This window comes from Ambystoma mexicanum, chromosome 1p, assembly GCF_040938575.1.
Source record: "Ambystoma mexicanum isolate Mex_15411 chromosome 1p, UKY_AmexF1_1, whole genome shotgun sequence".
NCBI classification, from domain to species: domain Eukaryota; kingdom Metazoa; phylum Chordata; class Amphibia; order Caudata; family Ambystomatidae; genus Ambystoma; species Ambystoma mexicanum.
Window position 1 is genome coordinate 926,057,343 of NC_090921.1, and position 26,758 is coordinate 926,084,100.

The following is a 26,758-nucleotide window of genomic DNA, read 5'->3' on the forward strand; positions in this document are numbered from 1 at the left end:
TCTTGTAGGGTTAAAACTCCCCACTTGGGCGGGTATGCCGCCATCAGTTTTTTGGAAAACTGTTTGGATTTTCTGCGCCAAGCAGGAATTCTCCCGCAGCAGCACTATCGTCCTTGAGTGTGGAGCAATTCCTGTTAGCCAGAGAAACAAAGTGTGTCGGATATTGCATGTTATCTGGATGTTTTGTTTGTGGTATGCGCTAGAACAGATTTACTGGACCGGTAAGGCAATAAAAGTCATACCGTGTGTTTACCGTTTCTCCGTATGGTTGCCCTTAATGCTGAATTTTTGCAGTTGGACACTGGGTGTCGGTGTACATCTGTCTTCTCACGTTTGAGGCTGTTGCTATTCTTTAGGGACTGACTGCTTTTTCTAATATGTGCAGAAGATATGAAATCACTCATTTCTTGTGCACGCATACTATTGCTTGAGTGCTCTTTTGCTTTTTGTTCGAAGTGTATCCTGTGTCAGTTCATATGCACACCTCCTATTCGTTTGTAGTCCTCTTTTTGATTTTAATACAGACCAAGTGCGTATCCTAGATACTGGTTGTTTACATTTTTGAGTAGATTCCACTGTTTGCCAACATCGTCTTTGTCATGCTGGAAATGCATTGGAGGGACAGGGCCTCCCTGTCCTTGACCTGTAGTCCTTTTTCATTTGTTTTCTGTATTGTTTGCTGCCCAGGCGTCCATGTTTTCCTATTTCTCGTGTGGTGTACAGACCCATGGGATACCCGTTTGGCACCAATTGGTGAGGGTACAACCTGTGCCCCTAGTGTATGTTTTTGGGCACCTGTGTGTGGCCCACAGAGCAGGTTATGGGCTGGTGGTAGCTTCATGCTGAATTTGTCAGGTTCTCTTAGTATCCTAATTTTGGGGAAACCCAGGTCAAGCCATAGGAATCAGTGATTCCTGATAGGACAAAAGATGGCCCCTGTGGCCTCTTGCTTTCTATTGCCTGTTACCTTGTTTTCCCAAAGACCTGGGAAGCCCTGACACTGTCCCTCCCCTCTGACTGGCTGTTGGGTGAACATTGCATATATGGTATTGTGGGGAAGTCCAGGCCAAATTGGCTGGAGCCTTCCCAGTGACTGTATGTTGTGGGTACACCGTGTGGGTGGGACCTGGGTTAATGGAGTGTGTGACCAATATGCACTTCTTGTTGTGGTTGTCTGATTTCTGGTATGACACACAATGACTGAGACAGCCCTGCCCGAAACTGGTATGAATGCAGTGTGTAGTTCTGATGGCTGGGTACTTGTCCCAATACACATTCCTTGTGAGTGTCTGAGAGGGAGGAGTATGGCCTGAATGCACTGTATGCCTGATTGGCTGCCTGACTGCCTGAATGCCCTTCTGAGTGATTGGTTGCCTGAGTGTGACCCAGCAGAATGAATGAGAGACAGAACAGTATATCTGGGGGCCTCTAACTGCTAGAATTTGTTCAGAAGCTGAAGTTGATATCCTTGAAGCCCAGCTGGAAAAATAAGATTTGCTGCTGCATTCCCTTCGACCCGATCCAAAAGCTGTCGAGTTCATTGAAGACTGATCCGCAAGAGGACCTGGTTAGGCGCCCTCTTCCTCAGCTCCAACAGACCTTTGAGCACTGCTAACCTTGGCCGAAGCTCCCTGGAATTCAAACCCATGACAGGCTGCCGACCGTAGACAGGGATCACCGAGAAGAACGAAGAGAAGCATCAGACATTCCATCCACCGTCATCGACCAGGGTTTGCAGGATGGCTATAACCGATGGAAGCCCGTCGAAGCCGTGTTGCCCAAGAAGTGGGGACCACTTGACGCTGTCGACGACTGTAGCTGCATCTCTCCATTGATTAAGACATTCGAAGTGAAGGAATCCCTTGACCACACCGCCGACTGCTTTGTCCCACCAAAGAAAGTTGAGGCCACTGACCCACCGAGGAGAATCCGCCGGTGGGTTTCCCACCACCCAAAGACCGCAGATACGCCGGACGACTCAACGCCTTTGCAGGGCCAAAGTTCTTCATGGACTCTTTGCGGTCCCGAACTATTAACAACGAGGTGCCCTGCATGCTTCAACCTTGCAGGACATCTTTGACTCATTGTCAACGAGCACCGCCAGGACCGAAGCTGCTGCCTCAACGCCACCGAACTTTCCATCGAGGATCATCAACGCCAAGTTCACTTTCTTTGAGGCCCCTGGATGATCTTTGGCTCCTTCTTTAAAGAGAGTCACTCAAGAAGGATCCATCGACACCTCCTCGAGGAACTTTGCTATTCCAGGAACATTGGGGTGGCAGAAGCCTTTTAGAAGGAAATAAGACTAATTGACCAATATATGGACTAGGCTTGTAGTATATCTTTAGTTTACAGCGTACCCAGGTGGGGGGATCCTCATACAGAATTGTGACTAGCGGTAGGGGCCCAGTATTCTGCCAGTTGTTCTAACCAACTGCTTTTCCTCCTATGTCTATTGTTGGTTACCTTTATTGATTGATTTGTGTGACATTTCACCAGAGTACAGTTGATGCACTTTAATGAAATCTGATAATAATTTTGGTACGTCTTAAAACTGTATATATTTGCCATTTTAGATTAATTGATCACAAAGTGAGTTATTGTGATTGTCTATATAACCTTGAACCATAATTATATAAAGACTGTGTTTTCACTAATACAGTGTGTGGACATTCCTTTGTGGGTGCTTGGGGACTACACTGTACTTAAGAACCAGCCTGCATCACCTCCTGAGAATCTAGGCCTCAATTTCTCGACTACATTACCAATAATAGAGAATCTTGGCTGAGGTCCTCTGTGCCTCTCCACTGCCATATAGAGAGAAGGAGTACAGATACCCCCAACCAGGCTTTACGGTCTGCGGACTACAGACATCCCAAAGCTGGGTGCAGCGTGGGAACAAATGTGGGTGAATAGTTCTTACTATTATGATAATAATCACAGGCTATTGTCCTCATCTTCTAGTCCCCTGATTTTATTCCAGGGAAGTTCCCAGAATTAGAGATTTTACCATAGTGCCAGCATGTCACCCAATCTGGGTATCTCTCTTATTGTTACTATTTCCTCCTCTATGTCACAAGTGTGCATTCGGCCTCTCCCAAGATATCACTAATCAAGAGAAGTCATCTAACCGCATAGGGCTACTCAAACCAACCAGTCCAGTTTTTCATGAAGTTCTTTTTCAACACTTTTGGCTAGATATATAAGCTGCTGTTCTTTCTTAAGAAGCTTCCTTTTGTCATGATTGCTGTCCATGCCAGATCTTAGTTTGTACAGAACTGACCATCTGATTTCCTCTGGTTGGTGTATCTGTTTGATCCAGTGTGCCACCAGGGGTGCATTGGCAGTCTGGTTTTTCAAACAACTTTTGTGTTCACTGATGCTTAGTTTTATTTTTCTTTCCGTCTTCCCGATGTAGATTTTCTTGCAGGGACACCAGATACCGTATACCACCATCAATGAATTGCAATTGGTGAATTTGGTTTGTTGCCATGGTAAGGGTAAACTGATGTCATTTCTGTGCTTTTGGTGGTGAGCCGGCATGGGAAATGGCCAATTAGGTCTGCCATGCCGCAATGATCGCGCATGGTCTTTTGTTTCACTTGGCTGAGACTGATGTCATTTGTGTCATGTAGTCTTTAATATTTTTACTTCTTTGAAATGCCACTGTTGGTCTGGTCAGTGGTTTGTTGCCATTTTCTAAGATGTTCCAGTTTCTGATTATTATCTTTTTGACTGCATTGGAGAGGTGGCTGTATGAGTTTATCCCCTTTGTTTTTGCTTTGTGGATCTTATACTCTAGGAGCAAGTTTCCATTGTTTTTATTGGCCTTTATTAATGCTTGAGTGGTTATCTTTAGTGGGTAGCCTCGATGTTGTAGTCATTCATTCAGATCCCTGGCTTCTTTCTTTAAATCATCTTTGTAGTGCTATTTCTCTTTAGAAGCAGACATTGTCCTAATTAGACACTTTTACTCATTGCAGGGATGGAAACTGTCATAATGAAGAACAGAATTCCAATTGGATGTTTTGTGAAATGGTTTCACTGTGATTGTGATGTCCAAAAAGTTTAGTTCTTCTATACTTTAATTGGGCGTGAATTTAAGGAAGCTGTCCTGAACATTTATCCATCGGCAAACCATTTGCAACTCTGCTTTAGTATATTCCATATAACCAAGATGTCATCAATATAGTGTCTCCACGCTCATATATGTTTGGCATAAGGGTTATGAGCACTCAAGATTGTATTGAGGTCAAATTCTTCCATGTATAGGCTTGCCACGCTTGGTGCAAGTGTCACCCCCATCGCTGTGCCATGTATCTATCTAAAGAAACCCCCACTGAAGTGAAAATAACTTTCGGTGAGGGCCATTTCTGCACAAAAGAGTGTGAATGAAATTGGGGTGGTTATGATTGCGTAATTCTGAAGTAACTTTTCTTCAAGCATCTCAATTGATGCACTTTGCGGTATGCTTATATAGAGGGTAACCACATCCGCCCCAAGCAGGATTTCAGATTTTGGGTTGAAGTCCATACCTTCAATTTTTATTTTATGATTTGGGTGGTATCTTGTACATAGGAATGCATTTTCCCTACCAATGGTTGTGTAAATAAGTGTCGGCAAAATGGGACAACGGTTAAAGTACTGAGTTAACCCTAGAAACAATAGGTCCCACTCGGCAGATCTAGCATAGGTTTATGGATCTTGGGTAACATATAGAATTGAGGTACCTGCGGTTTGTCCATGATGAGGAAGTCTGCCTCTTTTAGAGAGACCCAACCCCTTTGATTTGCTTTGGCAACTTTATGTGAGATTACTTCTTGTAGCTTGGTGGTGGGGTCACTGGTAAGTGGTGCATAGCAGTTGAGATCTAGTAACTGTTTGTTGCAATGTCTTTTTTAGGCTTGCCAACCTTGTAGTTCGATGGCTCCTCCTTTGTCAGCTTTACAAATTACAACTATTCTATTGGCAGGCATGTTATTCATTGCTGTTTTTTCTGATGTTATTAAAGGTGCTCTTACCAACTGATTGTTTTTCGAGATGGTCCAGATTGCGAAGTACCCTGTTTTCAAAAAGGACTTCTGCACTTTTTGCTTGTGTTGGAACACAAAATGAGGATTTCTTGTGGAGACCTGTATCTGGATCTATTTCTTCAAATTCTTTATCTTGAAAAATTGCTGTAAATGTATTTTCCTCATAAAGTTGAAGAACTCCTGATGGAACAGAAATGGGATGTGGGCATTAGTAGGCACAAAGCCCATACCTCTTTCCAGATTCTTGGTCTTCTCTTGGGTCAGATTGTATGTAGACATGTTAACCACAAGGCATGCATACTGCGTGTTACGCATGGTTCCAAGTCCCAGGCCTCAGGCCCCTCTCTAAAAAATCTGGTCACCGTTGCCTCTTTTTCCTTGAAAACTCTGGTTGCTGTTTCTTCCACCTCAGTAGTTGTTCCTCCATCCTTACTGGTGTGGATTGTATCTGCCTCGGTTGGAACCTGCCTCCCCATTGTTGCTGCCATTACTTCAGCTAAACAATGTTGCTCTAAACCTGACTCTCTTCTTCTGCATGTTTCTGTAGCTGTTGGACACATCATCTTGTTGATCATTGGGGTTGTAATAGTCCTGCGTGTACCGGAATGCTTTCTCATGAGTGACATTCAAGAGGTCCCTGTTCATGTGCCTCACTCTGTCCCATAACGTTTCGTCTTTGAAGCTGTTCATTTCAATCAAAAGGGCATCTACTCTTTTGTTGTATAATTCCAATGGGACAGCCTTCTTAATTTCCTCCTCTAGTGTTTTCAGGTCTACTAGGATTTTTTCTGTCATTTCGCTGGCAAAATCAGAATGATCCAATCACATCCACATTTATTGGCCACCTAGCTCCATTGCAAAAAAAAAAAATCTTGTTGTCAAGGAAAAGTCCAGGTTTATTCAGCACAACGAGTTCTTGTGGCAGTGTGCCTTTTCTTAGGTATTCAGGCATAATCGAGCCATGCAGTTCTGTACGTATCAGTCTCTTTTTTTTAGATGTGTCAGTTCATCCCAATTTGTTAGGTTTGTTGTTGCCTCTGCCGAGCCTCCCAAAATGGATACTTTTTGGAGCAAGTATGTGACATATTTATCGTCATAACTTTTGCACCATTCCACCACCATTGCTGAACGTGGATATGCGTTTCACAAATGGTTGTTGAAGATCGAGAAACAGTCATGTTAAGGTCCTGTCACTGTCAATTCTAAGTTGCAAAGGAAACAATGTACCAGCTTCAAAACAAATGTGTGAGTCCTCTTAAACCCGAAATCAGGGGTAAAGCCTCATGGTCTAGTGACCGTGCCAGATACTATGTAATGCTGTGAGAGCGTTGGGGAGGTGAGCCTACCTCTACAAGTAATCCCTTGGTTAGGTTTATGAGCATCTAAATATCAACAAAAGTGCTTGTGGGTAGAACACTGTTCTGTTGAGCTTTCGGTCCAAAACAAGATGGATTCTGCTCTAATTGAGCAGTTGCTAAATCTAGGCTCTTGTTTAGAACAACTCTTCAAATGTCTGAAATTTGGTTACAAAAATGCATATTTCATTTTTACACAAATCAATTGAAACAAATGTGGTAGCCTGATTCAATACATACAACAATACATAGAGACAGTTTTATACCAAACATGTTTTCCTAACACTAATATTACTAAAGTGTCGAGTGCTGTGCAAAACAGCTATTATAAAAATAAAGCTCACATCAAACATTCAATTCCAACTCTTGCTCACTCATACATTCTGATTTATTCATTCACATTCTTCCCAATATGTTTCTTTCCTCTAAATCAAACCACAATGTTCTTGTGAGAAATTCCTCAGGGGCAAACTATCTTATTGGTAAAAGAGCACACTTGTGTATAAATAAAAGCAATTTCGGATTAGGAGTGTGCAATATTCACACTTAGTATTAGTGGTGAGGGCTCTTCTTCATCCAATATTGTGGTCCTCACTTGATTGGATACCAAGACCTCACCTGCAATATAATGAACATTGGGATCATTGTGCCATATGTCCTAAAGTAATAATCTACTTTGCACACACACATACATTGAAATGTGCTGGTGCATGCAAATTGCAAATTGCACTGATTTACTTTATAAAGATTATTGACAGAAAAAACTCTCTGTTACACATTCTTTTAAAAGACTAGTTATCACCTCCTTCACCATGGGCAGGGGAGTATTTTATTTATAATTGTTTTATTTATTTGCAGGAACCTAGGTCTGGCTTGTTTTCTTTTTATTTTTTTACAGTTGTGTGTAGTCTAGGTGCTCTACCTCTCTCTGGTCATTTACATCTACACCTGTAAGGTGCAGTGAAGTGTCCTCTACGCATCCAACAGCCACACTGCATTTCATGTGGATTAGACCCACAGTTATATACTGCTGGAACGTCAATCCCATTAAGTGATTGCCCCTGTGCAACACCAATTCACTCATCATTTGTCACGCACAGTGGTGTCATTATCACATTTATCAGTGACACATTTTGCTCACCTGCACCATGTCCAAATGCGTTGATGCCTCCGACACAAACAACTTGTTTACTGGAAATGAGGCCAGGGACTACCTCCTGAAAAGGAGTGAGCTCCTCAATATGCCACAACCAGTCGCCTGTCAAGAGGTCACATTGGCACCTAGCTTCTCCTTTGTACTCCTGGTTAGGTCATCCATCTGCTTATGCACCTCTTGCGCAATGCGACTCTCCACCCCACAGGCATTCACCAGGTCAGTCACTTCTGCCACTTCTGCTTACACTGGGACAGACCGGTGTTCAACCACATAGTCTGTGAGGATTTGTAATTCCGCCTCAGCAAATTTCCTCTTCCAGCTTTGCCCCTTCTCAGTGACTGGTGGCTGTCCCTGGGTCGTGGGAGTACCACCTTTAGTAACTGCACTGGTGCCTGTCTGTGCCAGTGGTGCATCCCCATCACATGGTGGTTGTGCTTTCCCCCCTGGCACATTTTGGTAGTGGTCCCCTCCCGTTGACTTGTGAATTGGGACAGCCGACCCAGCCCCTTAAAATGAGGTAGCAATACTTTGAGATTAATGGGGATGCAGAAGATACGCAAACATCAATAATCAATACTACTCAGGAAGCAGGCAAGGTTGACTGTTTTAATATCAATTATCTAAAACAGGGAGTACAACAGGCATCAACGGACGTCTCATAGCATGGTCTCTCAATGCATTTAACAAAAAAACATCATACTTATAGTAAAAACTCATCATTGATGATGTTAACTTACGTATTTGCTACTGTCCTCCGACGTGGCAAACTACAAAAACCTAGTGGCCAATGTGATAGGCTTAAGGGAACATCTAGGTATAGGTTCTATACTAGTCTAAGAAAGTGATAGGCTCCTTAACACCAGGTGGGACTACTAAGCCCATCCTTCAAACAAGACACTATGAACATCACTAAATACACAACATCCTATTGGTTATACAAACTATATGGCTCTTAATTACGCAGCCTCCTACAATTGGTTGGCACTCTTACATCCGTCAGTACTTTTCCACCCATGTTAGCAGCACACAGGCTGGACTTCCAGGTGCTGGTGAGCTGGTCATAACCATATTTTCCCACCAATTAGAATATCATCTATCATCACCTCAGTGGTTTGCACGTCAATTAACCCTTTGAACTCGGCCTTGGAAATATTCTTTGCTCTGGAAAATACAGGGGAGTAGAGGCACGCTCTGTTTCTCTGTGTAGGTGTGGTTTGTCGTGTTTGTCCAAGTTCATACCTTCACGTGACTGTAGACCACAAATATCAGCTCTGGTGCATTTAAAATACTGCTATTTAATGAAACTCTGACATCTTCCTTGTTTTCGTCCATGCCTTCTGAACAGGAGTTTCATTCTTTCACATGATTGTAACTAATGTCTGATCATCCCAGTCCGATAAGACCTTGGCTTCTTGGTGCTGATCCAGCCTCGCCTTTCTGAGATTCACTTCTGTAATTCAATTGTTTTTCAACTGCGACACACTGGTGTCAACTTTCTTCTCTGGTCCAGCTCTGCTATAACGCGTTGTGGGAAACATCCATTTTTACTTACTCCTATATAAATATACATAGCTAGCCTCAAGAATACTTTGTCTACTTTCGTTTCTTTGCATCTGTACATGTATGAAATGACTTAATATCTTTAACGTTACTGTAGCGTAAGTTGCTTCATCTCGTGCCCGAGGTGTCACTTATCTTTGATACTTTCTCTTGTCTCTGCATCTCTTCCATGCACATCAGTCTGGCTTAATGTGACACTTCCAATCTGCTCTTTCATGTATTGGTCCTGCTTCCTCTGGGATTTCATTCAAATGACTAACATACTGGGCCTCATTACACGGTAGGCGGTAACCATGGTGCTATTAGCGTCATGGTTGCCACTGGTATTTTACTGTGTCCGCCTTGGTGGATGGCGGAATTACCGCCCTACTCCAAGGTGAGCGGGGGCGGTAATTCCCCATTCACCAAGGCCCTTCCCCATTCCCATTTTTGCCCCATAGGGCATAATGGGAATGGGGAAGGCGCTAATTAAGGTACCGCAAATTGCGGTACCGTAATTAGCACCAAGGTCCCTTTGCGGGTTCGTTTTTTAACGCCTGCTAAAAGCAGGCGTTAAAGTACCAACCCGCAAAGGGACCTCATAATAAGGCGGTAAGGGTTAACTGTCTCGTATGCAAGTGTGGCTTTCTCAATGGGAATCTTGCCTCCAGGATTCTCCTTGCTATCAGTATTTTCACTGGTACTGCACATGTCTCAAACTCTGGTTCCCAACATATAGGCAATATCGGTGAGATTGTTGAGGTGGGGGTACTTGGCTCCTTCTCTACACTGGTCTCCCAGCTCTGCCAGTTCCCCTTCCATCTATGTCAGGAGTCTGGAATATGGTTAATTGCAAATATTGCAGTTCCAAACGTGTGCGCCTATTCTCAGCTACCGCCTGTAATGCTGATCACGGACGTGCTCAATGTCCTCCGACCATTATAATTATGCTACACAGGTGAGCCCCATATTCGTAAAGCCACAGATGTCAGTTTGCACACGGTGGCGCTCGTAAATTATGTGACACAGGCCGAGCTTGTTTTGGCACCTGTGGTTGCACAAGTCCACTGACAGCTTCCTGTCACCAGTTCAAGACCCATTTTGGCCTGCTCTCACACTCTTGCAATCCCTCCTCTGTGGAAATGTGGGACAGTTTGCTGTACATTTCCAGTAGCCCATTGGTACAACTTCACTTCATTGTTGCCTGATGCTACTCAGTACAGGTAAGTGGAGGAATAGCAAAAGGGCAACTGGTGGCTCTGTGACTGCATGCAATATGGTGGGAGGAGTATGGTGGCACTCATGGGGAGAGAGCACTGTTGTGGGAGGCACAGTGTGTTGCAGGTGGGTGCTTACCTGTGCAATGATATGCACATGTTGCATGATCACTGTCACAATGCGTAGTAGTTAACTTAAAATTGTACCCTCATGCATATGGGAGCTACTACAGCAGACACATGAATTGTGCTGGCAAGGTGCCTAAGTCTGTTAGGCTGCAGAGACATATACAGCTGGTCGTTGTGTGTGAATGTGTGAGTGTGTTGGTCCATGCCCGGGTGTCACTTCTGACGTTGGAAATGGCCGATTGTCCTTTAGTGGCTGAATAGATATTTAGTCAGGTATGGTGGACAACATCCTGCGAGCATACTTGGGACCATGAACTGTGAGCGCACTCTGTGGGGCTCAAACAGAGTTTTGGTACGTCATATCAATGATGGTTATTACATTTCTATCTCTGTTGCAGGTGCTTTTCAGACCCTGTGCCAGTCCACCAGCGTCAGCTTCAACATGTTGGCCACCTTCACTTCAAAGGTTGTGCAGATGAGGGCTGCTAACTTCTAGCAGTTAAACGTTGCCATACTTTGAGAACAGCTGTTGCAGCACTATGAACCCTCTTCCACCCAGAGCAGCAGCTTGGGGTGGTTGGTCATAGGAGCATCTGGCGGGCATCGCCACAGCCATGAATTTTGAGGGTGTGGCCGTATGTAGCCCAGAAATCATTAAAACAAAGATTTGACATTATGAGGATCCTCAGCCATAAGAAGGCCAGGGCATCCATTGAGGTAGGACTGATTGCAGAGGTGCACTCAGGTGGACTCCGTAGGATTTTGCTTCTACATCTCAGAATCCTGCAGAGGGTGAACCTGGATATTCATGCCCAGGTCCTCGTACTGCAGGATCAGATCCAGAATGCAGGAGAATCCACACTGTCAGTTCAATGGGGCAGAATGGGCATGCCATGTGATGGGAATGCATTTTGGGAGGACGATTGTTGATGGACATGGCAATGTTGGATAATGTAATGGTGCATGCACGTGTGGTCCTATGGGTGTGGGGACCTTGGGAGGATGTGCCTAAAGGGTCCTTGTATTCCGCTGTAGCCTTGAGGAGTTGCATGTTGACATCAATGGTGTTGGGCCATGTGTTACAGATCAAGGAATATTCACCCTTCATGTTCACTTCCCAGTGGTATATGAACAGAGGGACACATGTGGTCCAATTCAGTGGTGAGCATCCATGCCGAAATCTGCGTTGTCAGATGGGTGTCTACCTTTGGTGGATTTCACAGCTTGGGTGACACATCTGGTGCAGGTGCATACTCAGTTGTTGGCTGATGCAATGTGTGTGAGAGTGGGCATTGTGCCCTTGATTGGGATGGGTGATGGATAGCTGACTTGCCATGAGGCCTTGGTAGTCTATGGAGGGGAGCAGGTAGTCTGCCATGTCCACCTTACCCATGACCTTATTCCATGGCCGTGTGCGGGAGGAGGGTCCTTAGTCAATGGAAAGTGAGGGATGTTTGTGTCGAAAGGGCACTGATGATGGCTATGTGTCCTGGTAATATGCTCCAGTCCTCACATATGCCCCATCCATGTTCCCATTTGGCCATGGTGACTGTTGTGCCCTTGGAGTGGCAACTGCTCATTCTCTGCAGATCCCATTTGAAGGGGGTTGACATCTGGTATTTTAAGCTCACATGTTTGTCTGTTCAGGGTCATTTGTTGCAGTCATTTTGTGATTGGGCCGTGGCATTTGTAAGCGAGATGGTGGCATGGTACCATGCCAATCTTTGGACATGCATATGCGTACACACATGCTGAACTGCCTCTCCGCTCTTCCTTTTCCAACCAGTGTTGCATGCAGATGAGGAGACCGGCATGTAGGTCGAGCAAGTTTCAAGGCCAAGGGATTCCCGGAGGCTGCATAGAGCATGACCAAGGATTCACCTAATCTGAGGGACCGGTGGCTGCCGAGGGTATATCTTCAGATGGCTCTGGGGATGATGGGCAGGATGTTGTCATGGACATAGAGATTGAGTTCTCATAGGCAGGTGGTCAGGGAGATTCAGCCATTACCACAGACAGGCTGGTTGCCACAGAGGTGCCATCTGGGGTGTCAGGGTCAGGTGTGCGTGCCCATGGTGTCTGTTGGGGGTACATCATCGGATGTGCAGGCTGGCCACAGGTGCCTGGGACAGGACGTTTTGCAGGACACAGTGGTTGGCCCAGCTATTCACACTGGTCCAGAGCTATCGTTTACAGGGCTGCACACCTACGTTGATGCCACAGGACATACCCCAGCAGTGAATGCTGATGAGGCCATTTGGGATGCCGTGTTGCCTCTGCTCATATTAGGCCATGACTGGCAAGTGGCTGCACTGGAGGCCCTCGACGTGATCTGTCATGAATTCATCAGCCATCACGGGCATGTGTGCCACATCATGTCACAGATGGCTGGTGCACTGCTGGGTATGTTAAACATGGCACAGGCAATACAATGACACCCACCTCCTCTTCAGCAACTGTGCCCCAGGCACCCACAGCTGTGGCCTTCATACTAGCAACCACACCAGACTCCTCTGCCCACGTACACCCATTTGCATGTCTGGTGCCTGCTTCACAGTCGTTGGGGGTGCAGGTGGCCAGGGAGGGCATTCCGGTGGTGCCAGGCTCTGGTATGTCAGTCACACAAGATCAGGCAGTGCAGGTGGGCATGGCACTTGAGGAATGTGGTGGGGCAGTACTCACCTGCAGGAGACGGTCATCTCTCTGGAGGGCGGCTAATCGCCAGAGGCGGGGTGCCAGGCGGCAGGACCAGTTGCAGCAGCAGAGGCAGGCACCCTGGCAGCTCTTGCCACGGGAGCACATCAGGCATTCTTGATCTGGCAGGGGAGGCAGATGGCAAGGTAACAGATTCATGTGGCCACAGCATGCCAACTGCAGCACATATGGCAGCAGGAGGAAGAAAAACTGCATGCTATGGAAGAGGCAGCTGCCAGGGCCAGGGCTGCAGCATGTGCAGGGATCGAGGATTTACATGCTGTCATTCTGGGTGAGACCATAGGGGCTGCACAGCCAATTGAGCAGTCCACTCATGGGACCTTGCAGGCCCTCAGGTACACATCAGAGGCACACCTGCAGCAAGTGGAGTGGAGGCAGAGTCAGAAGTAGCATTGCGGCTTGAGCTGTCAGGAAATGGACTGAAGCAGTGACTCTTGGTGTTTATTTTTTGGGTGTTGGCCTCCTTATTGTTCGTTTTTGAAGGAGGATTCCTGTGATTTTATTGTGAACTAATTGTTCCATGGTTTTTGTTTAATTCCAATACAGTTGTGTCTTTGGTTCTATCAGATTCATGTGGTTATCTTGTCTTTTTTTGTGGTATTCACTTTCGGCAATGCTTACGTGTGTGTGCAGTCATCATTGTAGTGAATGTCACTCTAGTCTTTTTTTACGTGAATGCCACATAATCATGTGGTATGCTTCTCTGGATTCATGTGTCATCACTCAGCCTATCATAGTTTTGTGTTGACAAGATCCTGTGTAGCATTTGTACATGCATCTGATCACAGTGCATGTAGGATTTGGGGTATGTGTGCCCATTGACAACAAGTGATATGTGTGCTCTATGCAGGTGTCAGGATCTCAGACATGGGGCGATGGCTCAGCATATGTGCATGTATTCATTGTGGCCTTCTCAGTCCATGCATGTAGTCTGTGCATGTATTTTTGGTTGGTGTGCAGAATGTCATGTTCATCTGTGGCTTTATGCGTGTGAGGGTGGTGGTGGTGGGGTATTTTTATTGTTTGTCCTTGTGGTTGTCATTGTTGTCCTACATTATATTCCTTGTACAGATGGTCAAGAATCCATGTGTGTTGCCTGTGTGGGTCTATGTTTGACTATGTGTGACAATGATGACTGTGTCTTGCAGTGTGCATGGATGTTGCACTGTAGATGCATGTTTGCATGTGATGTGGTTGGTGTATATGGCCCCAAAAATCATATGTGTTTGGAATTGTGTCGTAGATGTGTTCTCATGGATGATGTTAATATCACCAAGTCTTTGTCGATGTCGCAAGTGTGTCACAGGAGTGTTGGGTGTGGTTATTTTGCCAGTGATGGTGTTTGTTCCACATTGATTTTGATGATCCCAGAGATGGTCACTGTCATGCTCAGTATATGTATTGAGAATGTCTCTGCTGCTGGATATGTACTTTTGTGCAGGGTTACATTCATTTCACACACTGTGGCTGCTGGCGCATGTGCTACTCACCAAATGGCACTTCAACATCTGTAAGTCTGATGGGTGTGTCTGTGAGAGTGTTTGTAGCTGCAAATGTGCTTCAGGTGAATGAGTGTCAACACCAACACGGGTGCCTCCGATGTATGTGGGAATTGATTTCTCCATGGCGTACATCATGTGAGACATCTCTGGAGTATTTGTATCTGTTCAACAATGGTGGGTTGAGATGTGATGGACCACTGATCAATCACACTTATAGGGATGGAGTGTTGACACATTCATGTGGATGTTCAGAAACACTCAGGTGGTAGCCCTCCCCCATGTTTTTTGTGGTGGGACATTTGGAGTCATTTTGCTTAGAAGGGATGTTATGGTGGACTAATAGTTACAGCCATACAGTGATTGAGATGGTGACAAATACAAGTTGTGTCAGTGATTGTAGAGAAACACACACAGGTTGTAGTTTAGGTGATGGTTGCTCAATGTCTATCAACCGGTCACAGTAGAGTGTTGTGTTTACACACTGGAGGTGGCGACACTTCTGGTGGAATTGGTTGGGTATTTGGCTGTGTACTGACATACAGTTTATTTTTCATTTGGGCACAGGGCTAGGCTCTTGTGGGGTGTAGTGCAAGGAGGAAACTTCTTGCTGTGGCCCTTTCCAGGCTAACGGTCCAGCCCTCACTGCATTCTCCTTGCCTGTGCATCCAGCTGATGTGCCCAGGTGTGACTCACATTCAACTCTGGCCATCTTTTTCAGTTTATTGGGTGCTCAGTGGTCAGGATTGATGGCAGAGTGTGTCATGGCCCACCTCACGGTGCACAACAAGCTCTTAGCCTGGGACCCTGCCAGGGGCAGGGACCCACATGGACTACAGCTTCGACTCTCACTTCAGCGTCAGTCTGTCCTCGGGGCAATAGGGCAGCGAGGGAACGGGGACACACAACCCTGGCATGAGGTGGTTGGCTTTCTGCCTTACTGTTGCACATATACAGGTGCTGGTGGGACATCCGCATGCTGCACCACAGAACCGCTAGCTGGGGTGGACAGTTCTCATCCACCATTGTGCCCCACTGGTGATGATGGTGACAGCCAAGTGACATATATATGGTTTGGATGCGTGCCCTGATTTTGATTCAAAGGGGATGCCTGTGTGCTGTGTTGTGCAGTTTTTGGGTGCACTTTGTGTGTGCTGGTCCATTGAGGGGGATGAGTGGGTGTGGGGTTATGTGTGTGGTGTGGTGATTGGTGGTTGTACAAGGGTTAGGATTAGTGGGTGTAGATGCACTTTGCATTCGGTTGTCTCAGATTGTTGGTTGCACAGGGTGTAGGTATATTGGGTGCAGATGCACTTTGCATGTGTATGTCTCTGTTCCCTGGGTGTACAGTTGGTGGGAATAGTGGGTGTAGGTGCACTTTGCATATTACTGGCTCAGTTTGGTGGGTTTACGGGGAGTAGGAATGTTGGGTCTAGGCGTACGCTGCATTTGGGGTGCACAGATTTATTTCATTCATGTGGTTGTTATTGGTTCGCATGGGCGAAGCTAATGGTGATTGCTTGTGGGTACTCACCATGTTATTTGTGTTTTTTTGCGGCATCTGGTATCACGGATCGAAATATGTGCAAAACAGCTTGGTTTCGGTGGCTCCTTGGTCTGCACTAGGGGCGTGTTGTGGGCATGTCAGGTGAAATCCTATTTTCTCTGCAATGTTGGTCCCTGCTAGCGTTGATTTTTGTAAATCGCATCCCCGCGTGATGCATTTGCACTGTGCAACCCTAGCGCAAGTGCTAACATCTTTTCACAAGATTTGCACGTTTTTATGTAAATCATACTTGTTTGAAACATTGCAAAGTTCCTGATAGATTGCAATCGTATTGAAATGTTCCGCCAAGCCTCTACCATGTTCTCTTTCTATTTTTTTGTACATCTGGGCACGTTTTGAACCTTATGGCATCTCACAATTCAAAAACCTTAAATTGAACATGAGTTGATAAGCCATCTTTACCTTCTATTTAGTTTTCAAATTAAGTGTAAGTATTATTGCGTTAGTTCTCCCTTCAAAAACAATCATCAACAGACCCAAGAAATTCAGATAGCACTCAAATGTGTATGTCATATTTGTTTTGTTATAGTTCACCCTTTGATCTGTGATTTATACCTAAACACATTCATAAAAATACTTCTTGGCAACATAACCAGTATAATACTGACTGTACATGTCTGATAAAATATACTTTAAAGCTAAGGCTGCCAGCTGAACAGCTGTGTTACCTTCAATCTGAATGAGAGATGTGAAGCTCACCTATAACATAGGGCCTAATTCACAGAAGCGTTATATAGTGGCAATACCCCACTGGAAAACGTGCTGTGAATCAGGGCCAGAGTGTGCACCTCTGACCCACACGTGGTAGAATAGATCCATAGCTCAAGTATATGGTTGGTGGCACCCTGTATTACTTCAAAAGTTATTGAAAAGGACAGCAACTCAGCAAGCGTCGGTAACACCTGAACCACAGAGCGATCCATAACGTTAGAAAATTGCATATCATGTATTTTTAGCTCGCAGCTATGGTATTAAAAACACTAGAACAGCAAAACAGCAACACAGGTGTTACCGTTTAGGATTAGCTGTGAAAAACGTTGCGTAATCATTTCCTCGGTGTGAAATGCAATGAGCTGACAATGCCTTTGATGCCAACAGACAAATAGAGTGCAGATTATGGGGCTAGTTTTTCTCTGACACAGACAGTCGTAGTTCTCACCTTGCAAGCCTGTAAGTCTCAAAAGAGACATATGAATTGTGGGGGTGGCTGCCCGAGGGTGCAAGAGACCCAGAACCACCCACTTCATGCATACCTACGCTTCGGGAGTGTTCCCAACATATAAATATATTTTGGATGACTTACCCCGTGGGTGGGGGCTGTTGCCTGCACCCTAGCAAGATGCGATGAATGAGAGCATTTGCAGTGATGGGTCTTAAGGGGCCTGTCAGTGCAAATGCAGCCTCTGTTGTGTAGGTGGAAATGCTCGTGGTAAAAACGTGTCTGGACTCACTTGCCGGGGTGGCCAGAGATTTCCCTGTCGTCCTCTCACCATGGAGGCTCGTTTTTTGCAAGGAGCGGTACAGCACCAATGCACAGACTATGGGCCTTATTTATAAAGCGTTTTTCAATGTGATTTCAAGGGGTTGTAAACAAGGCCCTACATTTGTAAAGTGTGAGCTAACTTGATTCAATCTTAATGAACGTGAAGCTATCCCGTGCACCATTATCTCAAAAAAACACGAAATGAACTCTCATACTGGGCAATCTCAAGAGGGTGGCCTGCAGAGTTACCTTTGTTTTATTTTACAATGAATGTTTTTCTCAATGTCAAGGTTTTGATGGGTCACCTGCCCTGAGAATGCACAAGTTCTACAGGGCCCCGTGCACCCTCCCGGCAACATCCAGGCGTGGACCAGCAAGTGAAAAGGGCGAGACAGGAGAAAGATCACAGAGGATCAGGATGGAAGAGTCAAGGTACAGACTGGTGCCTCTCAGCAGATCTGAGCATAAAGTTAGGGTCTTGGTGCCAGCAGGCCAGGCGGTGGCCGGCTGATAATATCATGTTCTGCTCATTTGGTGTGATGAGTCGGTGAGAGTAGATTGAGCGGGTTGGTCACAAAGCCCAGTCTTTAAGATCAACCCGCTCCACCTACTATCACAGACTGATCACAACAAGATACAAATTGGCCAGAGCCAGCGGAACTGGCTTCTCGGTCATTGCAGCTAAACACTGGAACGCACTACCACTGTCCATAAGATCTGAGCAATCCTACTGGTCCTTCCACAAACAGTTGAAAACTTGGCTCTTCTCCTAGAAAACACCTCACAAGTGGTTTACCCCTGGACTCTAGCTGATCGTTTAAATTTACTTATGCTGACCTTGTAACGTGCCCTTGATGCGCATAGGGTTGGTGCACATTACAAAACAATAAATAAAATGAATACATTTGTAATGAAACCATAGTCAAGGGGATGCAGAAATGCAAACATTACTCAAATGATGTTCTGGTCTATGGCATATGAGATGAGTAATTTCCTTATCAAGTCCTCGCTCTTGCGTTCAATTCATACACAGGTGCATCTTGAACCATGAAAGGCTTGCCTGCACAGCGGGAGTCGGAGCGCCAACATGTCAATGACATACAATGGTGTGCCTCTTTTCTTCATGTAATGATTCACAATATAGGTAATGGCCTGACTTGTTTCTTTGGTAACATTACTTCTGGAAACAGTATGCAATACCATGTAAAGGCTCAGAGGCACACAGCAATCCTTCAAGGTCAGAATGATCCAGGAATGGAGCGACTTGTCCTCATACTCTCCTAATGTGAGAGCTATAATGATGTGGCTAAAGGCACGGATTGAGAAGGATGAAAGGAGTGTCATGTTATCAGGAGAGAACTTCAGCAAGTATATACCCCATCCGAACCAAAAGGGGAAAGGCTATGCACCAGATATCATTACAGTCTGTTTTGTACAATGAGAACAAAGAAAGGTGGAAGGAATGGCAAACCCAAGTGAGTAGAATTCAAATCAATGCCGGTGTAGCACAACACACTCCTGCGCGTTCTTTGTTATAAAGGTAGAAGCAGAGAGATGTGAAAGAATTGACATAAAAAAACTGGCAGATAAGTATTTCTATACCATCAAATTCTTACCATGGGTATTAGCAAGGGCCAGGAAGAGAACTCTCATATATAATGTATTTCAAACCTTGCATTGTTGGATGCACTCAATGGCGGGCACTAGGCAGCCAACTAATGGCATTCCACTAATTGTTGGACATGTTTCTCAAATGGTTACTTATTGGGAACACCCCTCTGGATGTGAACTTGCAATCTAGTTTAGAACATGTGCATTCTCACAACCCCATTCACCTAGGAATCTCAGTCACAGAAGCCTCTGCAACACAAGCATGATTCCCCTTTTGACCAGGGATGTCTACATTGCTAATCACCACACAACATAAGATGACCTACAGCAGGTGTATGAACTCATTGTTATTGCCTTACAAAAGGAATACATTGCTCTGCTTCTTCCTTTGGTAGTTTAAATGTAAAGTCCTTTCAGTATTTGTATTCATAAAATCATAGTTTCCAAGCTTGTGTGCACCTTGAGCAGTTCTGTAGAATACTGTATCCATTCGCAGAGTGTCGGGTGCGTCGCGTATGAATGAATGTGTTTCTCATGCTCCCTTCAATTTCCTTTTCATTTTTCCCTTTTATCTGGAGCTATTTTTCATCATTTGTATCTGATGTCTATGGTACTCATCATCAATAACTCTATTTTGCAGAATCTATCCGCAAGTATAAACAAGATAACATTACATAACATTAATAAGACCAAAAAGATCAACATGAATAGATATAAATATGTTGCTGGTGTAAAATAAAGTTGTGCCAATTAAAACATGCAACAGAACATATTGCTAATAGATAGCAATGCACATATGTATTCAACATTAACAATTGCATGCAGACATTTACACTTGTTTCCTCGATTCAATTTCGGAGCAACTCTACGGTACATAATACTACATGATCTGGAATTAATTTCAACTATGAAAAAGCTGGTCTTGGTTGGTAGATAATCCTATTTCGTAAAGGGGACCTCAACAGAACAGCAAATGCACACATACTTGGTACACAATATTATAAAATGTATAGGTGTTCCTCAACATATTGACAGAAGGGACATACATGAATGACATCATGCTCACTGAAGGATACAGAGATGGACTGGGATGAAGAAGAAGCAGAAGGAGTGGGACAAACGAGAATGAGAAGGGCTGGGATGAAGAAGACAGCCTTGGACAAAGGGAAACTGTGGGATTGCCTGTAAAAGTAAAGGATAAGGCTGGACTATGGATCAAGACCTGGACAAAGGACAAAGGAGAATTACCAGGCTAGACTTGGGAGAAAAAACAGAAAACCTAAGAAATAGCAGGGACGCAGGAGAAGGTGAAGGCAGGGCCATTTTAACAGTTTTTGGGGCCCAGGGCACAGACAGACTTACCTACCCCTGAAACCCATGTCCGCCTCATGCCCTCCACAAAATCTATGGCCCTCTCGGAACCATAGCTCGCCAACAAAACCTGTGGCCCCTCCCAATATGCAAAATGAAGGGATCACATACCTCGAGCCACATTCAACAGCTACTGGTCTAGGCTTTGACTAGATCATCTAGTTGTTAATAAAATATACATTACACATCCGACTTGCTTAACCCAGAGGACGCTCTATATTAAAGGCATTTTCACTTTGTTTCACTACCCATTGATATGCTAATCCCCAAGGGCCACTACCACCCGGTTCCTTGCTGTCCCCCACCAAAACACTTCCCCATGGAAATTGTTTCAGATTGCATTAATCAACCTTTGCCATTAATGTTTGCACTCAAAGTGCCTGCCAGTGTTTATCAAAGCAGTCTTCTGAGAGTTATTTGCTTAATCGGAGAGGTACATTTTCTGGCAGCAGTAAAGTTACGTGCTCCTGGTGTAATAAAATGTTTAATTTAAATAGTTCAGGCATTCACCGTTTGCCCACATAGTGCAAATATTCCTGCCACAAGCAGATTATTTAAATGAAGGGTTTCCCAAATGCTCACTCAGATGAAATAGACATCCACAGTAAAGTGCCTGGACTTCATAAGTCTGGCAAAAGTGCATTGTCTCTAGCACTCACCAATATGAGGTACTGGGACCGTAGTTTCACAATTTAGTGTATGGTTAGTCACGAGGCAATGCACTGTGTCTGTGACATTCAGGGTACGATGCTGAAGTGCATGAAAATGTAAGAAATTGTTCTTCCATGAAGGAGGACCACTTTGCTTACAAAACACCATATTCTGATAAAGAAGGAATGTGCTGCAGGGACATGAGAGCCTCCACCTTTGCACGTTCCGGATGTATGGCTTCACAACAGCCTAGCGACCATCAGTGATGCAGGGCAGCCACATGGAGGGTATTCTCCTCCAAGCAGCACCTTTGAGGTGCCATGAAACTTCACTGCACACTTTTTCTCTTTATAAATAGAGAATTTCTTAGACTGCAGCACCACTTTTCTAGTTTAATAAGTAAACGTCCTTACATTAGAACAGTGTCAGTATTTTAAGAAATGCTCGCAATGGCTCTGGAGAACATATTTCTCCCACATGGTGTGATTTTAGCAGCTTTTTCTGCTGGAAAGCACAACTCCGCTCCAACACTTCCACTCACTTCAGAGAGGTGGTGCTGGAAACTGGAGGGGAGAATGTCGTATTTTCACACCGCTTTTATCACAAGCTCAGAATCGGCCCCTCAGTTGGAACACTAGCAACAGGTTTTGCATGGCTTTCGCCAAATTTCCACAGAGCGCCGAACATCGCACCGCAGTGTAGCAAGGTAGCTCTGCAAATCAGTGGGGAAATTTGCTTAGCTTGGAGTTGGACACACATTATCACCACCGCTGGGGCGCCGCATACACTTGCACATTTGTATTAATTTGTTTCATGCAAATGTTCCTAAAATGTTGGTTATTTGGAATAGAGGGGTTGGCCAAGCCAATAACGTTGGTTTCCATTGACATTGATACGTTTTTAAAGCACAGTCGATTCATGTTCTTGCCGCTGGATGCATGCCCGACCGTTTGTCAAAAATCTCTCTTACAGCATTTCACCCTGACAGCCTGGTTCCTGTTGGAGCTGGTGGATATTTAGGAAAGTGAAAACAGGGCCATAGTCTTGGGGACTTTGAAGCAGCTTGCATGGAAGCTGCCACTTTCCTCACTGGTCCACATCCATTCCTTCCTTCTGCCGGCCCTGTCCCTGACAGCTGTGTGTGAGACAGTGGCGCACAACGCACACAATCAAACTGCTGCTGTGCTGACAGCACGCTGTGGCCTATTCAAGAGCAAACCAACTGGTCGGCGTTTCATGTCTGGCAATTAGCATGGCCCTCCCGTGCGGCGCCCATTTAGTCCAGGATCTCTTAGATTACCATCAACATAGAGTAGAGGGTTTATCAGGAGGAGATCCTCAAACATCTTCGCTCTAGACTTCATTAAAATAATATCCACTTGAGCAGGATGCAGTTTTCCTTTAACTACTGAGAAGCACTTTTTATTTACTATTTTTATGAACGAAATTAAAATCTTGTAGAACTTTTATACGGTATTGCTCCATTACTGCGCATACAAAAATACTGAATCCGAAAATGCCAAAGTTTTTACTGTACTTTTCGCAGCAGATGTTTGTGGGGTATACGGTGTGGGTAAGGGTAATATACTAAGTGAGGGGAGTATGGGGTGGGCCGTGGGTGTCTCCCCTCACATATAATTGAGCAGAAAAAAAAGTTGACAATTTTCGCATTTGGGGCCTCATCAGAAGTTGGGCAGTATCCCGGCGGTACCGCCTGGGCTAATAGCGTTATCGCCAACCAGTCCGGCACCGGATCAAGTGTTTGGCAATAATGGGTATTCCCCATCCCCCATTGGATCCATTCGACCCACTGGGGCATTTTCGGCACAATTAGCACGCGGTCTAATAGCGCTGTGCAAATTGCGCCCGAAAATGGACGTTAAGTGACACATTTGCCCCGCCGCATTTAAGGGCTACCACCCAACTCGTGATGAGGCCCTTGGTAATCACTGATGCGCAGTAATCAAATAAATCCCTTTGTACTACTTTGTGTGGACAGTGAACCACAAAAAGTCAATTCGATGTAAAATGCACACACCATGTAGCTGACGTAAAGGGTTGCACCCTCACAGTAGTGTATCAGTGACACTCACTCTATCCTAGTCTGGCTGTCCTGTACATTAGAAGGGCAGGGAAGGGTACAAAAAGACAATCTAGATACTGTGCCAGGCTTAAAAGATAATCAATATTTACTTTAAACACAGATACAGATTTCCCCAATACAAAGCAGATCTATAAAACGATTCTGTCCGCGCAGTGTCTGTTTCAAAAAGTGACCTAAAGCAGAATCGGATGAATCCCTCTGTGCGCTCTCTAAAATACCCCCCAATACTCATCGCTTTACAATTCCATCCTCTGTTTCAAGGCAGCGCTTTCAGGCGCCCTTCTCGGCGCTACACAAGCCACAGACATGACCGTCTAATAAACATGTGAATTAAATAGTCTGCAAACTAGAGGAGGGGGCCCGATCCAGCACGGGGCATCTGGCTCTGCGCAAGCTGTACATTACGATGGGAATTATGAGAGTGTGTGCGTGGTGGCGTGGCGCGCCGTCTTAGTTCACAATTTGGGCCCGATTTGTGGAACTTTTTACGTGGTTCAAAGGGACTTTGCACTGCCGACAGAGACCCTGATTCATGTAACTGTGCAAAGTATATTTTAGCAGTGCAAAGTCAGTGCAACGTCATTTTCGCAGTACAGCATCACGTTGTACTGACTCTGCACTGCAAAAAAAACACTTTGCACAGTTCCATGAATCAGGCTTTGTGGCAGCAGTGCAAAGTCACTTTTCAGCAGTGCAAAGTCGCTTTGAACCATGCAAAAATGTCCATGAATCGTATACGAGGCAAGAGTGCGGGGGTCGTCAAGTAACCTCTACTCACCAGGAGAGTGAAAGGGGATTGCTGCACTTTGAAATGTATGCTGGGCTTTGTAGTCAGAGTGAGGTGTACTCTGGCATGCATGCTGGAGCGCCCGAGTGGTGAACCTTTAGTAAGATAGTGGCAACAAGTCACCATGGTAATGCACGATGTTGTTCAGGAACTATATATGTGCAGCTCACCTGTTTAGGTGAGGCATTATGTGGAATTAAGTGGTTGGTACTGGGTGCCAGTGGAGTAACTTTGCTGAAAATGTTGGGGTTGGGGGAGCATGACATCTGAAGAAAAGGTGCCCCAGCCAAATGAATGGGGACAAAATGGTGTGCCATGAAAGTTGGGGGGGACAAACACCCCTGTCCCCACTAAAATTAAGCCCATTCTGGGTGCACGTACTTCTAGACTTCCAAACTGATCGGCTGGTCAAACTGCTCCCAAAGAAAATCCCCATTTCATGTTCATCAAATTGCATCGGACGCACGGGAATCAGGTCTGACAGGTGCTGGCATGAGGGTGATTGGCCAGGAACGACCAGTTCAGAGGACTCCCTCTCACCCCACCCCCGCCCAGAAGTCAGAGGGCCATTCACGTGGGAAGGGGAGATGGGAGGTGAGTTGCAATGGTAAGGAACGATAAAAGCAATCTATATTTTAAAAAGCATGTAGATGTCTCACACGAAATCCTTATATTATTGTCACCATTGCCTGCCTGGCATCCCACGAAACGATCACTTCACTTGCACATGTATGACCGTCAATCAACAAACAAAATGTCCATATTTTAAAGAAAACAGCTTGCTTCAATAACTCCTCAACTCCCTTTTCTAACAGTTACCTATCCCAAAACACATACCCGAATTAAGCATTGGGACCCCTCCTCGTGCTTGGCTCGAATGTGTCATGTGGTACACACCACACCCAAGGCTATTCTCTCGGGATTCAGCCAGCTGCAGACTGGAAATGAAACAAGAGTCCAGGTCTGATTGGCTACTGAAAGATCAGATGCTGCAGGGCTGTTGCTAGGTCTGGAAAACATCAGGGGTTAAGGCTATTGTCATGACTGGCGGGACTCGGGGCTAGGTAGCATTTTGGTTGTAGCACCTGAGCTTCTGTCCTGGGCTACAACCAAAGCACCTGGGGCTATAGCCCCCTTGCTGTGCAAGGAGGCAGTGCAGCACCAGTTCAACAGGGGCTGAGCAGATTATCATCCATATGCAACACCAACTCACCGACCCGCCCCACCCCTCGGCCCCTTCATCTACATTGTTGTTTTTAACACCATCATTCCTGTCGCACACTGGTGCCAGGGTCTTTTGAAGAACTTGTGCCCACAACCTCAGCACTTGATTGCCTAACCAGTAAGGGTGCTCTCTAGTACATGGGCTTGCTATTTGAATACTAGCATTTTACGAAGTGCCTGTGTCACCTTGTGTCAAGGATTGATTTTATGTTTGCTTTGGGGACATTTTTATTGTTGAAATTGAGGGCTTCTGCTGTTTGTTTTACTATTGCGTACCATTCTATGAAGGAACCCTTCTGTTTCCTTCATACTTGCCGGCCCACCCACTCCTGACTCACCGCATTTATGTGCAGGAGTGAGCAGCCGTGCAGCAGGTGTGCCGGCAGCACATGGCAAGCCCATCTGTGCCCGTCTGTGTTCCGGCCGGGGTTTGGGCGGGCTCTCCATGCAGCTATATTGGCAAAGCTAGAATGTACTCTCGGGAAACCCTGTGTGGGTTGGCCCCTTGTGCTACTAGTTGTCCTCGTGCATGGGGATGTGCTGCACCTGCCAACAGTGTGCCCTCATTGCCTGATACTTACCCTTGTTTGGGTTACTCTGTAATGCCCGTCCATTGGTACGGCACAAACTGGATCTTATCAATCTGCTCAAGGATAACATCCCTGATTTCCTTGGTATTACCGAAACGTGACTGACTAAGAATTCAGGTCCCGATATAAACCGTTAAGCTATTCCATCTTACATCTGGTTGGGGATACTGCTCGCCTCGGAGGTGGGGCTTCATTGGTCTTTAAACAATCATTGAAATGTACTGTGTTTCCTGTTACACATAGTTTGCAAATGGAGTCGCTGCTTGTGCGGCCTCATGCTCTCGCACTATGGCAATCTATGTGTTAGTGGTGTATCGTGCTCCTTCTCATGATGCAGGTTGCTTTTTCCAACTTTGCTGCAATTCTCGCGGCTAGTTGTACTTGCAGATTTCAACCTTTGGGTTTATGATCTATGTTATATGATTGCTGCTAACCTTTTGGCCTTAATGGATGACCTTCATTTAGAGCAAATGATTTCTGGGTCTACTCATCTACATGGCCATACTCTTGATTTAGGCCCTTATTCACAGAGCGTTTTCCAATGGGGTTTTGCCATTATAAAATGCTTCTGTGAATTAGCCCCTTAATTGTTTCGGAGCATAGCAGCATGATAATTCACCGTCCCTTCCAAGTTGACTGGTCTGACCATTATGTCACCCCATTTATTAGCATTGTGCCTTCAGACTGCTTAGGCAAGTAGTTTACTTGTGCCCCCTCTGGTGACTGG